The sequence below is a fragment of the Macaca thibetana genome, chromosome 14 (genome assembly GCF_024542745.1).
Source record: "Macaca thibetana thibetana isolate TM-01 chromosome 14, ASM2454274v1, whole genome shotgun sequence".
Lineage (NCBI taxonomy): Eukaryota > Metazoa > Chordata > Mammalia > Primates > Cercopithecidae > Macaca > Macaca thibetana.
The window spans coordinates 104,530,676-104,548,414 of NC_065591.1; the positions used below are offsets into that span (position 1 = coordinate 104,530,676).

Here is a 17,739-nt window from a genome sequence, read left to right on the forward strand (position 1 = left end):
CTGGATATTCTCCTACCAGGGAGGCTGGGATCTCAGGATCTGGGTCCCTGAGGACCTTTTGTAAAGTTCTCATGCAAAATAACTCACAGAGTTGAGGTGCAGAGATGACTGAAAAATGATGTCCCTTCTGGGCTGTCATGGGACAAATATCCAGGAGGACATGTGTAGATGGTCCACGTGGAATGTCCTACCCACTGACTACTCACTGGCAGGTGTTGTTGCCAATAGCATTCATTTGAAATGATTGCCGATATGATGTCATAGAGAAAATATTGTGAGTTCCAGGGTGGTGTGGGCAGGGTTGGTAGGTAAGAATGGGATAGTGGAAAACGAATAAGTAACAGGGCAGATTTGAAGAGGAAAAAAGAGGAGAGGGCAAGAAGGAGGAGAAATAAAAGGAGGAGGAGGAGGAGAGCTAATGTTGCTTTAGCTCCTCCATACACAAGGCTCAGTACTAAACCCTCCAAATACCTATCTCATTTAAACCTCATGGGGCCAGTACTTATAATCAGCGTATTACAGATAAGGAAACTGAGCATCAGTAACTTACTCCAAGTCACATAGTCACATAGCTTGGAAGTGGGTCTCATATCTTAGAATTCAAATCTGAGTCTTTCTAATCCCAGAGCCCTTGAACTTACCCATTATAGGTATTTAAGGCCAAACGAGAAGGTGGCAGGAACTTTTTTTAAGGTTGGACTCTGAAAGGTGGTTAGGACTTCAGCAGATGAAGGCAGAAGGGACATTTCAGGTGGCAGCAACATCCGCGTGAAGGCAGAGAGGTGGGGAGCACAGGTGGAAAGAGCTACTTAGCCAGGAGGCAGAGTGGCTCCTTGTTTATAACACAACCTTTGACATTTTAGGTTTCTATGGAGTGGAAACAACACCGAAGAGGATACTCTGCAAATGAAATGATATGAGGTGCCAGGCAGAGAATCTGGCATTCAATAAATGGTAGTTCATTCACCTGTCCAACAAATATTTACTAAATGTCTGCTGTACATCAGGCAAGGGGAGAGCTCTGTCTAAGCAGAACTGACCTAGTCCTTGCCATTTTGAAGGTTGTACTCTAGCAGGGAAGAATGACATTTAATCATTTATAACATGGTTTAATAACAATAGTGATAAGGTTTCTCAAAAGAGAGGTAGGAAGCACTATAAACCTTTACAACAAGGAAGCTGAGCTAAGAAGGATGAGTAGGAATTACCTAGACAAAGTAAGTGTGTGTGCATTTGTGTGTGTGTAGGCCACATTAGGGGTCATCTTGAGCAATAAAAAACCCTGAATGTCTTAGCAGGGGAGAGATGTGGTCGTTATCTGACATGATCAGATATTGGAGAGAGGGTAACTAGGCTCTCTGATAGGAGCCACTGAAAATGCTTGAGTAAGAGAATGATACCATCAGCACAGCACAGCACAGCACAGCACAGCCATCTTAATAAACTTATTCTTAGAGCCATGTACACGCATAATGGGCAGAGAGAGAGACTTAAGGCTGAGGGGTCAGCTGGAAGCCCTTGTCAAAGCATGAGCTGATAAATGTCTGAACTAGACTGCAGGCAATAGGAACCTACAGGATAAATGAATGCAAGGCACATTTTTCAAGGAAGGAATGACAAGGTTTTGAGCTTTCTTGGAAGTGGGAGGTGAAGGAAAGGGAAGCGTAAAAGATGGCTAGGAAGTTTCAGGTCTGAATGATGGTAAGAATGAGGATGTCACAGCCAGAAATAGAAAAGTCAGAAGGAAGAGCTGCCATAAGGAGAAAGATGGGCAACTTCCATTTTCAACACACGGAATCAGAGAGGACAGCACGCTCTGGGAAGAGTGCAGTGTCTTGCACACACATCCGAGAAACACACATTCTGCTGATCAAGATCGTAAACAGGAGCTGCGGAGTGAAGGTGGCTGGGGGTGGCCTTTGGTCACCTTCTGACAATGGTGTGGGTGAGAACAGAGGAGTGGACACTGTCAGGGGAAGAAAGAGGAGTGGCTAAGGCACAGAGCACTGAAGGCTACCCTCACTTAGGAGGTCAGTGCAGAAAGTCAGTCAGGGAGCGTGCAGAGAACAGAGACAGGAGCAGGGGCTGGAAGTCAGGAGAGGTTGGTGGAAGATGAAAGGCGGCCAGGTGCCCTCAGAGCCCAGGCAGGTAAGGCAGAGAGAGGCAGGGGACTGGGGCTGTGTTGGAACCCCGAGCCCCTCCATTTCACTGCAGCTCTGGAGGTTCCTGGGGAGCCTGGTCCTTCTCAGTCACAAGACCTGGAGATGAGTACTGGTAAGAGGTACCATTCTGTCTGGCTACCATAATTTCTGAGGCCTGATGCTAAATAAAAATGCAGGGCTTCTTATTCAAAAGCAGGTAAAAAGTACTGCTATAAATTCTAAAATATAAAACTTTTGCCTTGCTTTTGTGGTCTCCCTCTCAACCTGTCATGGCGTTTTCTCATCTGCTATTTAATATTGCTTTTTCTGAGGCATGGGGACACTCCTGACAAGCACAGACCCTCACAGGTGCCCAGGTCCCACCTGGCTGTGACTTGGTCTGTGGTCAAATGTTCTGCCCCACAGCCAGGGGCAGGGATATTGAGGTAGGCATCTCTCCTACCCAACTCATGGTGGATAGGTGACCCCAAAGGGGATGCAACCTCTATGCCAGGACTCACTGAGTGCTTGTATTGGAGGTGCCAGCCTGGGGCCGGAATAGTCATCTTCATGCATGACCCCAAGATGCTGCAGAGCCTAATTGCTCAGCTGGAACCTCCCCTGAGCCTGCCTCTGAAGCCCTGCTCCCAGTGGCAGGGGCTGGTGAATACCGGGAAGGGTAAGGGGAGGGAGGATGGGCAGGGATTGGAGGGTGGATGGTGAAAAAATCTTCCACCCCCAGGGGAGAAAGGCAGGTGGCAAAGGATGAGATTTCCTGGGAACTGAAATTCCAAGCCCCAGTGCTCCCTTGGACAAACATCCCATCAGACTTCACATACAAAACAGAAATTCAAGGATAAAATTGTCAAGAATTTCATTTAAAACAGTGATAGCAGAGCATGAAGCTGCAGGCATGGGACCTGTGTGACTGCACTGGACATCTGCCTATCAGGCTGGTCCTGAGTGAAAGGCGACCTCAGAGCCCACAGGCGCTACAGTTGCTGAGGATGTGCTAGGAAGCTTTCTCTTTCTCTCCACCGCTCTCTTATCTCTGTCTCTTAGTAGTCTGTGTGAACACCCCAGCCCCCAGCACAAAGCAAACACCAAATGAACAGGGCCCCCTAGAGTAGTGCAGGAAGTGCGCTTCTTTCTCTGCCCCCCACCCCTTTCTTTCGTCTTCTAACACTGGGGCTCGAGCAGGCTTAGGACACTGAGAGGCTGCAGCACAGTCTTTATTAGGTTTCCTATTTACTGTCACAACAGACAAGCCCCACAAGACAAAAGAAAATTGATTCTTTATCAACCACAGTCCAGCTGTCTGCTCCAGAGCCAAGGGAGGCAGCCAGGAACGCAGGTCTGACCTGTGTCCTCAGAGCCCACCGGTCCCTATGGGGCAGAGCCCAGCCTGCCTGCAGCCCTGGGAGCTGCCCAGGAAATGGCAGCTTCCCTCGAGTTAGCACAAGATCTTCTGTGGGGTAGGCCTTGTGCAGTGGACATACAGCCAGGAAAGGCGTGAAACACCTGGTGGTGGTGCTTCTGCCTCCCTGCTCCACCCCCACCCCCTCTTTCTCATGACTTCCCCTCCCTGGGGTTGCCCAGTTATGGGGTTGACCAGGGTTGTGGGGCAAGAGTGGGGTTCCTCCCATGGTGCACTCTCTGCCTAGGACTCTCCTTCCCTGCACATCCATTGGTTCCTAGAAGGAACCCAAGTTAGGGTCCTCCAGAATCAGGAAAGTGTTGAGGACCCATGTTTCTGTAAAGAACAATAATGAAGTGATCTGATTGGCCTTGGTTCTTACAGTGGTGAATTTAGATGCACTGGCAGAAAAGGAACACAAATAGGACCTCCTTTTCTCCAATCCTGTAGACTACTCCACGTCTCTTTGTCCCAGTGAACATTTCCCTTTCCCTTCTTCCCTCCCCTCCCTTCCCCTCCCCTCCTCCCTCCTTGCCTGCCTTCCTTCCTTCCTTCCTTCCTTTCTGTCTTCTCTCTTTTTTTTTTTTTTTTTTTGAGAGAGGGTCTCATTCTGTCACCCCGGCTCAGGTGCATGGAACAATTATAGCTCACTGCAGTCTCAAACTCCTGGTCTTAAGCCATCCTCTAGCCTCAGCCTCCCAAGTAGCTGAGACTACAGGTGTGAACCACTATGCCTGGCTAAATTTTTAAAAATTTGTTGTAGAGATGGGGGTCTTGCTTTTACGCCCAGGCTGGTCTTGAACTCTTGAGCTCGAGTGATCCTCCAGCCTCGGCCTCCCAAAGTGCTGGAATTATAGTCATGGATCATCTCCCCGCAACTGCCCAGTGAACATCTCCCTTTCTAAGTACCTATAAAATAAGCATTATATCTAAACCAATCAAAGCTGTAGGGCTGAATTAAGCCTCCAGTTCTACATTTAAGCAGATGGCTGTGGACTTTACCAAGAGGCTAGAGAAACAAATGATCAGGGAGCAACATGGCGGGAGGGGTTAGACCTTCAGAAGCTTGTGGGGTACTGGTGTAGGTGGCTACCGAGGGTTGTGACGTCACCTCCAAAAGAGCTGTCCCTACTCCACACCCAGAATGGAGGTCAGCCCTACTTGAGAGTCAGCTTTAAGAGAGACAATCCTTAAACAACAGAGCAGAATTTGGGGGTGATGAAGTGCAAAGGCTTTAGAAGATGATCCAAACCCAGATGAGCAGATGTGTGGCGACTGTACTGGGCTGGCCAGCGCCAAATGCTTCAGAGAGCTCAGGAGGGCAGGGGCCTCCCTGTCCTCAGGGAGTGTGCAGGGGAGTTGGCAGTCAGAGGTGGGAGTGGCTGCACACCACCAGACTGGCTGCTGAGGCAAGGCTGTAATGTAGAGAGGAGAAGTGGGAAGAAGGGAATGGAGACACGGAGACAGAGTGGTGGCCAAGGGTGGGCAGCTGCGGGTATTGGGCAGGAGCACAGACTCTGGGGTTCCAATCCCAGCTCCACTCCTTTCTGGCTGTGGCTTCAGGCAGGTCACTTAACCTCTCTGTGCCTCCATTTCCTCATCTGTAAAATGAGTATGACAAAGATTACACCCATGTCATTGGTTTGTTGTTAGAATAAAGCAAACTATGTTTGCTGCATCATAGGCACCATATTTTATAAAACGATTTGTTGAATACTGGAACAAGTCTCAGATGCAATTATATTGGAAGGAGCGCAGTCCAGGTAGCCAAAAATCATAAAAAGGGAATTCCCAATCTATAACTTGTATCTCCCAAGAAACACTAAAGAGATGATAATTTGTAATTTCCAACGATTTTTATATTCCCAACCTTCCTGCTCTGCATTCTCTCCTTCTGCAGCTCCTTCCACTAATGCATGCCCAGCCTCTGCCCACAGTTCAGTCTGTCTCCTTCCTTGAGGCACCTTGAGGTGCCTCAAAGACCTCCTTTTTCTGATTATACCTCAGTGATTGATTGGGGCTCTAGCTGCCGAGCCTTGGAATCCGTGGCTGCCTTTGCCTGGAACCCATGCTTTCCAGGAGCCGTTTCCACCAAGGAATGAGTGCAGCTGGAGGCTGAAGTCGAAAGACAGGGTGCCCCTCTGTCCACTGGCTTTGGCTCAATGACTCTCAATGGCTTTGCCAAACCTTCCTTAGACTTCTGCATCCCCACCTGCCCAGCCTTGTGGTCTGACAGCTCTCCCTAGCTTTCCCAGCTCGCTTATTTCCTTTCCCACAGGCATTTTCTTAAAAATCCATGCTCATTTGATTTCTCCTTGGTATCTGCTCCTCAGAGGACCTGGACTGATCCCCTCTCCCCTTCTTCATTCATTGTATAGATTATGATCAACTCACTCTCTCTGGATAAGTCCTTCCTCAGCCTCCCTCGCATCAATTCAGCATCAGCAAGGTGCAGAACTCGTCTGCTGCCTAGAGATTGCCTCAGAGGTCTTGCAAGGGGTGAGCATCTGGGCAGAGATGGCCCCTCTTACTCAGTTAATGGAGGAAGGGTTGACTCGGAATATCTGCTCATTGATATATTTTATCCCAGAACAAGTAACACCCCAAAGCATTTTAGTTCTTCCTGTGTGCCAGGCACTGGGATCAGAACTTTACCTGAATTACTTCACTTAATCCTCACCACAGTCCTGGGAGGCAGATATTACTATTTGCATTTTACAGATGAAAGTGAGGGAGGTTAATTATTGATCAAGGTCCTATAACTAACATATAAGTGGTGGAGCCAGCCTTGAACCCTGCCTGTCTAACCCCAGTGCCCATGATCTCAGTGAGCACAATATTGCTCACAGCAGAGGCAGTGGTGGGCTCTGGGACTAAGAGGAACACAGAGTGGGAGGCAGCCTGGGGACAACCCATCCCACCATGTGGAATCAACTTCCTCCCCCAAATGGGGAAGAAGTTGCACTCAGGGTATGAGTCTTGCTGCTCACAGGGGCAGTCACAGCTTTGAGGAAAAGGGGTAGAAAGAAGTGGGGAGCTGGTGGGAACGGGGCAGAGGCATCTGCTGGAGAACACTCAATGTCATCCTGAATTAGATCATAAAAAGTAAGTGCTTTTTAAAAGCAATTTTACTCAGCAGGGGATGTGCTGTCAAGCTGCCTGGTGATTCAGAGGCTCTCTGCCTCCCAACCCCTTCTTTGGAGGTGGGGGTGAGGATATGGCTGTGGGGAACAATGGCTCAGCTTCTCTGTTGTCTGCTAGAGGTTGACGTGACCCAGCTATGGCTGAATCCCAACCTGGCTGTCCTTAGCTCTTCCTGCACCCCCTTAGAGTCAGACAGAGCTGGTCTCCAATCCCAGCAGGACTATCCACCCAGAAGAGCTGTGTGACCTAACAGGAGTTGCTAAACCTCTTTTAGCCTTAGTTCTACCCTCTCTGAACATAGAAATAATACCAGAACCTTGGCATTGGGTTCTTGTGAGCATTAAATAAAATAAAATCTGCACAGTCTGGCAAATAATAAGCCCTCAAAATTAGGACCTCTTTTTATTATTTATTCTTGTTTTTATTATTAACACCTGCCTGAGAGATTAAGAGTAGAGGGTTCAAAGTAAAAGGAAAGAAAGTCATGCCTCCTTGCAGAAAGTAACAGAGATTGCTACTGCTCGCTAATGTTGAGTTCCTCCTCTTCTTCTTGGACCTCCCTTGCTATGTGATGATCCTGACCAACGGGATGTATGCAGGAGAAATGTCCACCCATGGAAACCGCCTACACACGGCCCTCCACCTTATCTTTCTGTCTTGTGATGACCTTGTTGGAGATGGCAGCACCAAAGATGGTTAGAGCCTGGATGCCTGCATGACTGCACGGAGCAGAGCCCTCTCACTCCACCACTGGTGCCCCCTAATGGACTGCTAGGTGAGTGCAAGACAACCTTGTGTCAAGCCACTAAGAATTTGAGGGTGTTTTTCATAACACTTAGCCCTTCTTGACTTTAACAGTCAGCCAGACCACCACAGGGATTTTGTAACTTTCTGTGGCTTTAGATTGTTTGAAAGTTTCATGAAATGAGAGAATGACAGGAGACAGTCTCTAAAGCCCTTCTCAGCTCAGACATTCAAGGTGGCTCACTGCTTGCTAATATGTAGTTAAGAAATGCCCCGTACCCTCCTGGGAACCTGTGAGCCAGCAATCCTAGAGAAGCCTTCAGAGGGGCCTGAGAATACCACCTAGTCTCTCTCATCCTCTGGGCTTCCTCCCCTGGGCCAGCCCAGCAGCAACTCTCCAGTTTCCCACCAGGTCAACATTTAGGAGACAGAGAGTGTGAGAGAGTCACTAAAGCTCCAGATCACGTGACTGAGCCAGAGTGACTGAGTATGTGTGTGCCAGTGTGCAGGGAGGGGCCAGTGTGTAGGGAGGGGCTGCAGCTAAGTTGCTTTGCAGATATTTATTTGTAGATTTCTTTTTCTTAAACAGTTGTGGAGAGGTGTAGTTGTGGAGAGCTGAAGCTAATCTCCATATTTCTGGGTGCTGGCAGACACTATGTCAGTCAGAAACACCTGCAGTGATGGCTGGCTTCTCTGTCCCCCTGCTCTCTCTCTCCCTGCAGACCTCTTTCCTTTTATCCTGAGGCATCTTCACAAGTGCTGACCCAGGGAATGTGCTTGCCATGAGCCATTGGATTCTGTCAGAGATGGAAGGGACCTACCCAGGGGATCGTCTTTCTGGAGATGCAGAAAAGGAGAAAGGGAGAAGGGAGAAAGTGAAGTGGGGGAGGGAAGAAAGGTAGGGAAAGGGAGGCAGGCAGGAGGCAGGGAGGAGAGGAGGGACGTTCATGTGAACTGGGTCCCTGCAGGGTACATTAGCAGATCCCATTAACTACAGCCAAACAGAACTGGGTCCAACTCCTCCTTAAGCCAACTACTGAGTGATGTCAGAAAAATTTCAAAACTTTAGTTACACATCTTATAATGGAGATTGCCCAGGGATGGTGGCTCCCACCTGGCTTACTCCTGTAATCCCAGGAGGCTAAGGCAAGAGAATTGCTTGATGAGAGTTCAAGACCAGCTTGGGCAACAAAGCAAGACCTCCCCCCTACAAAAAATGATAATAATAAATGGGGATTATACTAGCTACCTCTTAGTGATGTGAGGATTAAATGAGATAATGTACGTAAAGCCCATGTTGGCCGATAGAGGTGCTTAACGAAGAGCAGTTACAGTTGTCCCTTGGGATCCATAGAGGATTGGTTCTAGGACACTTTATGGACACGAAAATCTGCAGATGAGCAAGGCCCTTATATAGAATGGCATAGTATTCACTTATAACCTATGCATATCCTCCTGTATTGCTTAACAATGGGGATATATTTTGAGAACTGTGATGTTAGGTGATTTTGTCATTGTGCAAACATTATAGAGCAAGGGTCCCCAACCCCTGGGCCACAGACCAGTACCAGTGTGTGGCCTGTTAGCAACCAGGGCTCACAGCAGGAAGAGAGCAGCAGACAAGCCAGGGAAGCTTCATCTGTATTTACAGCCACTCTCCACCATTTGCATTACTGCCTGAGCTCTGCCTCCTGTCAGATCAGCAGTGGCATCAAATCCTCATGGGAGCACAAACCCTATTGTGGACTACACATGCCAGGGATCTAGGTTGCACCTTCCTTATGAGAATCTAATGCCTGATGATCTGTCACTGTCTCCCATTACCCCTAGATGGGAATGTTTAGTTGCAGGAAAACAAACTCAGGGCTCCCACAGATTCTACTTTATGGTGAGTTGTAGAATTATTTCATTATATATTAATATTACAATGTAATAATAATAGAAATAAAGTGCACAATAAATGTAATGTGCTTGAATCATCCTGAAACCATCCCCTCCCCCAACCTTATTCGTGGAAAAATTATCTTCCATGAAACTGGTCCCTGGTGCCAAAAAGGTTGGGGACCACTGTTGTAGAGTGTACTTACTCAAACCTAGATGACACATAACCTACTACACACCTAGGCTATATGGTATAGCCTATTGCTCCTAGGCTACAAATCTTTACAGCGTAATACTGTAAGCAACTGTAATACAATGGTAAGTATTTCTGCATCCAAACATAGAAAAGGTAAAGAAAAAATATGATAATATAACTTTGGCCAGGCACAATGGCTCATACCCATAATCCTGGCACTTTGGGAGGCCAAGGTAGGCAGAACCCTTGTGCCCAGGAATTCAAGACCAGCCTGGTCAGCATGGCAAAATGCCGTCTCTGCAAAAAACACAAAAATTAACTGGGCATGGTGACACACGTCTGTAGTCCCAGCTGAGGCAGGACGATCACCTGAACCTTGGAGGTCGAGGCTCCAGTGAGCTGTGGTTGCACCACTGCACTCCAGCCTAGGTGACAAAGTGAAACCTTGTCTCAAATAATAATGATCATCATCAAAATCACCATCATCATCATCATCATCATCATCATCATCTTATGGGACCACTGTTATGGATGAGGTTCATAATTGACTGAAACATCACTGTACAGCACATGACTGTACTTTAAATCATCTCTGGATTACTTATGATAGTTAATACAATTTAAATAGTATGTAAATAGTTATAATAGTGTATTTTTAAAATTTCCTGTTATATGTTATTTTGGTATTATTATTTTTTATTAGTTTAAAACTATTTTTGATCTGTGATTGGCTGAATCTACAGATGAGGAATCTGCAGATACAGAGAGTGACTGTATCAACATTGACTTGTTTTCCACTCTGAGTTGAAAAAGTCTTCCAGACACCCCTCCCAGGCTGCCTCTCTTTCACATGCCCCTGGGCTGCCTGCAGAGGCTCTTTGGTGGACAAGGCTGAGATGGAGATGCTGTGTTCACAGCTGTCGTTAGAAAAGGAAATGAGAGGAGAGTGGTTTCTGTGCCCCCACGGGGCCTAAACTGGAGTCTGAAGTGAGCGGAAAGTCCTGATTCCACTTCAGCTGCTGAGGCAGTGTTGCAAAATGGTTAGAGCCCAGACCCTGGGGCCAGATTGCCTGGATTGGAATCCTGTGGCTACCACTGACTTTACATGTACTCCTAGGCAAGTTACTTAATCTCTCTGTGCCTGAGTTTCCTCATCGTAAATTAAGAATAACGATAAGCCAGTGTTGTTTAATAATCTAATAAGTTAATATACAAAGCATGCTTAGTAGCAGGTACATAGTAAGCCCTTTGTGAATGACAGGCATTCTCATCTACAGCCCTGGACAAAGCCAGAGGCAAAGCTGCTGCTCTCATTAGTACTGTGCATAGATAATAAAGGCAGTATTTATACTATACCCATGTCCCTTTCTGTCCCACATTCAACGTACTTGGGACACAGACCAAACAGACTTGAACTACCCTTTCCAGATTTACAGGGACCTCTTCCCAAGTGCACCCCCAGGTTCATTACTGGTCTGCAAGCCCCAAGGCCTGAAGGCTGGCCAAAGAGTGGCTATTGAGGGGATGGGACAAGTGTAGATGAAGCTTGAACTTATGGCCAGGGAATCTGCCCCTCTGTGCATGTGGCCACTGGTGGTATAGGATGGTGCCCAGGTATAAAGAGAAGGAAGCTGGACAGGAAGCCTCCGTACCTTTGCATCAGGCTTTGTGAATTTTAGGCAAGAGACTGCGTAAAGATATAGGGTCTGGCATCCATCTCTGGTTACCCATCCTCTCTCAGCACGTTTAGCAGATCATAGTCTTGATGCCAAGACAGGACAATGGCACATGCATGGGCCTCCCTAGTTGACTAGAATGGTTGGGCAAGGGCTGGGCTTGCACACCTGCTGGCTTGTGTGAACTCATTGTTATTCTGATGGCGAGGACCCTGAGCTGGGCTCAGGAACAGGAGCTTCGGGCATTCAAGGCCAGCCCTTCCAGACTGTAGGGCCGAGCCCAGCTGCCCCAGCTTTGCTAGACAGACACCCTAGAGATGTGCCAACGACCCTACACTCTGAGATTCAAGCTGCCAAATCCCCAGCGGCAGCCTATTTGCTTAGATTTTTGGATTGCAAGAAGCAGAAACCCAATCAGCATTCCTCAAGTAATGCAGGGTTTTTGGTAAAGATGCACATAGGAATAAGAAAACGAGAAAGTCAGCCACAAAGCCCAGCTTCCAGGGCACTCTGGAGAAGCTGAACAAACAAGCTCTGGGAGAAATTGGCTCCAGAGTGAGCCAGGATTGGGGTGGCTGAGAGCAGAACACATGGCAGTGGCATTAGGGCATTAGTGGCATTAGGGGCACAGTCCTGACGGGTCTGGGCTCCTCTTCTTGCATTTTCCTCTCTCCATGTCTGCCCACTTCTCTTCTTTGCTCTCTGCCCTGATTTCTCTCTATCTCATGGTTTCTGCTTGCTCAGAACTTTGACCTGCCCAAGGCCTCTCATGCTCCCCTCCCCAGCCTCTCTTTACTTCATGACCTTCCTCCCCAGCCTCTCTTTACTTCATGACCTTCCTCCCCAGCCTCTCTTTACTTCATGACCTTCCTCCCCAGCCTCTCTTTACTTCATGACCTTCCTCCCCAGCCTCTCTTTACTTCATGACCTTCCTCCCCAGCCTCTCTTTACTTCATGACCTTCCTCCCCAGCCTCTCTTTACTTCATGACCTTCCTCCCCAGCCTCTCTTTACTTCATGACCTTCCTCCCCAGCCTCTCTTTACTTCATGACCTTCCTCCCCAGCCTCTCTTTACTTCATGACTTTAGTTCCTCTGTTCACTGCTGATATGCATTGGCTGTGTCCCAAAGCATCTCCATCTCCATCTCAGCCTTGTCCACCAAAGAGCCTCATCTTGAATTGTAGCTTCCACGATTCCCATGCATCATGAGAGGGACCTGGTGGGAGACAATTGAATCATGGGGGTGGTTCCCCATTCTGTTCTTGTGGCAGCGAATAAGTCTCATGAGATCTGATGATTTTATAAGGAAAAATCCCTTTTGCTTGGCTTTCATTCTCTCTTGTCTGCCACCATGTAAGACATGCCTTTTGCCTTCTGCCATGATTGTGAGCCCTGCCCAGTCACGTGGAACTGTGAGTCCATTAAGCCTCTTTTTCTTTATAAATTACCCAGTCTCAGGTAAGTCTTAACCAGCAATGTGAAAACTGACTAATACAACTGCTAACTGCCCTATTCTTCCCATATTATTCTAAGTCATTAACCCTGGGGGAACATTATCATGCCAGGCCAACTCATTGCCCACTTGCCAGTCTATAAATTAGATTCTCGGGTCAGATGCCTATCGCTCAGCTGTAGTCAGTTGAGGGGACCTTACATGATCTAGAGCATGGCTGCTGGGGACTGTGGGGAGGACAGGTTTTCTGTGACATGGACAACCAGTGCTATGAACAATCTGTCTGGAACAGTGAGGAAGGGAGCCTGGGCCAAGAGCCCTTCCCAGGGTTCACTCACTTGCTTCCCTGTTCTGCTTTTTCTTCTACAGACCCCCTCCAGTCTCACCACGAGGGGAAGGAAGCAGGGGGATCAATGAGGAGGCAGCTGAACAGAACTGCAGATGCACACAAGGTCTGAATCTCTAACCCTGCCTCCTTTCTCCTCTTATTCTTTCCACTTGCCTCTGACTAGAAGGGACTGCATTTACTTAACTACTTTTTTAAACAACAAAATCAACAGTGCTCCAGCAAATATTTGATGAGTAGCTTCTGTACTGAAGTCTCACCACTCAGCACCGGAATTTCATCTGAAGCAGGCAGAAAACCAAAGCATGTGAAATATTTATCATAAATTACATTTTACTATTTACCCTCATATATATCATCTTATTTGAGTTTATTAACACCATAGTAAAGTCACTAGGGAAGCTGTTACCATCATACTAATTTTGTGGATAAAGAAGTTGACTTTCCGAGAAGCCCGGTTGACTGGCTAGGATCACACAGAGAGCAGGAAGGAGCTCAGTACTAGAGCTTGGGTGGCAGCACCTCCCTCATGGAACTCTAGCATGCTTTGTCCTATGGAATCAAAGTCACATCATGGCTAGGACCTTTCCATGTGTTGCTTGTATTGTCCCACATGTTGTTTTTGTTGACATTCCTTTTTTTGATCCCACATCCCCAAGAGGTATCATCTCTTCTTGGATAGGCACCATGCCTGAGGTGTTCTCGCTCAGTGCTAACCTCCCAGGCTGGGCCATCTACCCAGGGAGTTATCTTCCTTCTGGTCCACATACTTGTCAGGCCTACTCTTCCCTGTCCATGGTCCTGGACTCAGGGTCTGCCACTTTGCCTCTCTGGGGAATGGCCATGGTTTCTGCTCCTTAGAAGGCACTCCTCATCCTGGGGTCTCTGCTTTCAAGGAGTCCCATTTCTAAACTCCAAGGCTACTGAGCTGGCTTGGCCTCCAACTTCCAAGCAGCAGTGGTGCAGGATTCTACTTGAATTTTACACCAGGGATTTAGGTGGGAGCCCCCTCCCTACAGGTGGTCACCTGAATCAAGGGATTTTTTCATCTTCTGAACTAGAAGGAGGAAGCGTGTGGATTCAGAAAAAGACAAAAATATGAGCCAAGTTCTAGGAGAGAAGATAGGAAAGGTGAAGTCTACAGGAAACTTTTATTTAATTGCTTTATAGGAACAGGAAGAGAATATAAAGGAGGAAGCTGGCGCTCAGCCTGCCTTGGAGTGAGGAAGGTGGGTGGAGAAGTTCTCCCTTAATCAGAGCCTGGTAGGAAGCCAGGAAAACTGTGGCTTTAGCTGATTACTGCTTTAATGGTGACTGGGACAGGGAGAACTGTGCATGTGTGTGCACGTGTGTTTACAAGCAAGCAGTTGCTGGTGCCTTTGCCTTTCCTGACCAATGGTTGACAGTCCAGGCCTCCAAGTGATATCAGATTTTCCTTTTACTCCTCAGGTGTCTCCATGGCATTTGTGAGGGTAGGTAAGATAGAGGTGATGTCTCTCTTATGTAACTGTTCAAGGTGAATGTTCCCAGTTGGCAGGATGATCTGCTTCATACGGTCATCCAGGGACCCAGGTTCCTTCCATTGTGTTTCTCTAGCATCTTCTAAAGCAGCAGTTCCCAAACATGGCTACACATTGACTCCAATAGCAACCAAATTTAAGAACCACTGTCGTGGGGCTTTGCCCTCATCTACATGGTTGAAGTGGAATCACAGGTGCACAGGCCTGGAAATTGCACACATGGCTTTCATTGACATTCTACTAGTGAAAAATTTGCTCATGGTATATAAGCCCTTAATTATAATGCTATGTGGTAAGTGCTAAGATCCTTACTAGAGCCCAAAGGAGAGGTATCTAAGTTAGCTCTAGGAAGTCAGAGAAGCCTTCTTTGAGGCCATGGCCCTTGGTAACTGTGGATGACTCTGAGTTGCTTGGTTTGTTTACCTGTTTTATTTCTAGACTTAGTTTCTTCATTGACAAAATGGAGCTAATAACTGAAACTGCCTCAGAGTGTTGTGAGGGGTATGAAAGGTAAGTCTCACAAAGCACTTAGCACAATGCCTATATGTGGTTAGCACTGAATACATGTAAGCTGTTCATTACTCTTATTTTCTGGGCTACGTGAGAACATGGAAATTGGAAGCCTTTATGGGGCTGAGGCACAGCCAAGTCTAGGGCTGGATTTTAGTTTCTTCCTTCTTCTTCGTAAATAGGATGAGGCAGCCTGGTACAGCTGCCTGGCAAAAGCTGCTGCTGCTGCTGCTGCTGCTGCTGCTGCTGCTGCTGGTGGTGGTGGTCGTGGTGGTAGTGTTGGTGCTGTGTGCGTGCACATGTGTGTTTATGTGTGTGTGTATGTGTTTTTTTTTGTGTGTGTGTGTGTGTGTGTGTGTGTGTTGGGGTGCAGACAGGAGTAGGGATAGCAGAACTCTGCCTTTAGGAAGGAAGGGAACAAATGTTGCCTCCTTTGCCCAGAATCTGACAGCAGAGATTGTCTGGTTGAGCTTCCCTGAGGCCTCCTTGCCTGCTTGGCTCTGAGGGTAGCATGAACCCTCAAGGCAGGCAGGAGCAGGAGGGCATCTTGAGCTTGGGCTCCCCTGATGTCTGCAGTAGGCGTGGCTGGAGCCGGCTGACATCTGTCAGCTCTGGCTTCATTTTCAATAAGACTCAGTGCTGAACTTCCACTAAATCCTTGTTCTCGCTCTCTCTCTCTCTCTCTCTGTCTCTCTCTCTGTCTCTCTCTCTCTGTCTCTCTCTCTCTCTCTCACTCACACACACACACACACACACACACACACACAATTGATGCCCCAAACAAATGTGCTTCTGTGTTTTCTGTGCTATGACTCTGCTGTTCTCTGGAACATGTCTGTCTCCCTGCAGAGCAGCTGGGTCCAGCAGTGCCCTTCCATTCCCAGCATTTTCTCAGTTTTAGGATTTCTCTCCCTTTCTCTCCTCTCTTCATCTATCAAGATCACACAGGAAGAGGAAGGCTTGGGTAAATCAGGGGCAGAGTCCAGGGATCCGTATGCATTCACTGAGCTTTAAGGGTCGAAATCGTGACTTCTAGAACCCTCTAGCACCTGAGACATGGGCACACAGGAGGCCCATCCTGCTGAGTAGCTAAACCTGTCTATTGGAGGCTCTACAGGTATCAATTCCAGGAGAAGCAGCTCAATAATGGGGTGTGCCTCAGGTCATATCTAAGCCACTTTACTGCTCCCCAGGTCCAGACAGACCTGGCTTAGTTTTTATTTTATTTTTTATTTTTGTCCGGGAAGATTTTTAGAGGCAGTGAGAGGCTCTAACTTTCTCAGACTCTGCTATTGCCTCTGACAGATAAGAAGATGGCTTCTCTCCTCTCTCTCCTCTTCCTCCTCCCCAATCAAAGTGCTTCCATAACTGCAATTGTCATCACACTGGTAACAACCATGGATGCATTAGCAGCTCTTCTCTCAGTCAAAACACCTTATTCCTAGCTCTCTCCCTCTCCCAAACACCTGCCTGTCAGCCCCTTTCAGATGGTTGTCTTCAAAGATTTACAAACCCAAAGAAAAAATTGGGGGGTGGGTGAGGAGAGAGATAATTTATCTCTGTGTGTCACAGCACTCTCCAAACCAAAGAAAGAAATATAAATCGTGTTTCCTCTCCATTTGTGGTCACAGCAGCCAGCTCTGCAAGGAGGAAAAGCGAAAGAGAGGGGAAGAAGGGGCCAGCCTAGATCAGGCCAGGGGTCACTTGTGCACCTGCTGTGGGCTCCTCATTTATTTATTTATCATCAGAAATCCTACCCAGATTTCCCTGCCAAGGAATCACATCTCCCTTGTAAAATGACCCTTGTTAGACATTTTGTTTTGTGGGGAAGGAGCTGTGTGTAAAGGGGTGAGCAAGAAAGACACAGTAGCTGCCCTTGTAGAACTCAGAGTCTGATATGGGAGGCCAGGACCTAACAGTAAAGTGTGACTGTTGCACTGTGTGATGGCATCAGGCGGGCGAGGTGCCTACACCAGGGAAAGCATCAGAGGAGTTTCCCCAAACGAAGTGACAATCAAGCTGAGGCTTGAGGCTGAAGCCAGGAGGAGACCGCCAGGCGGAAGTGCACATTTGAAAGACTATACGAATGCATCAGAGTGGGGTTGGTGGACAGCTTGGAGGTGGTAGAACAATGGAGGATTGTTGCTGCAATCTAGGCAGCAGATGATGGCAGCCTGGACGAGGGGAATACCAATGGAACTTAAGAGACTAGGGGGAGGGAGCCAGCCCTTGGGAAGTGGAATTAGTAGGACTTGGTGGGTGACTGAACCCAAGGGGCGAGAGAGGGATGCCCGGATTAATGGCTCAGACAACTTTGTAGATGAAAGTGTCATTTTTTTGAGTCAGGGGATACAGTGTAGGGGCAGAATTGCACATGGGGATAGTTGGGGGTCACAGATAATGCCTTCAGCTTGGGTCACCGAGTTGCCTGTGCCAACCTAGTGCAGTTGATCAGTGGACAATTAGATGAATGAAACCCAAGACCACTTGGTTGTTTCAGGAGGCAAACCTGGAGTCATCTCATGTGTGTCAGGGAGTTTGTAATGCTTACCTAGATCTCTCCTTGACCTTGCTGTCCCTCACCTCCCACGTCAGGGCCAGGTATGTCTCCTAGTGTCCTACAGATCCTTTCTCCCTTTCTATACAACCACATCTCAGGTGGCTGGAAGGCTGGAAGTTTGGGTTTAGTGGTCTGTTTCCTTACTAGATT

General features: G+C 47.7%; 1 protein-coding gene across 16 annotated transcripts in view; it reads right to left on the reverse strand.

The window, feature by feature from the left end:
• The window catches only part of TIMM8B (translocase of inner mitochondrial membrane 8 homolog B), a 1,180,384-nt gene that overhangs the window by 624,543 nt on the left and 538,102 nt on the right, over positions 1-17,739 (reverse strand). The window lies entirely within an intron of this gene.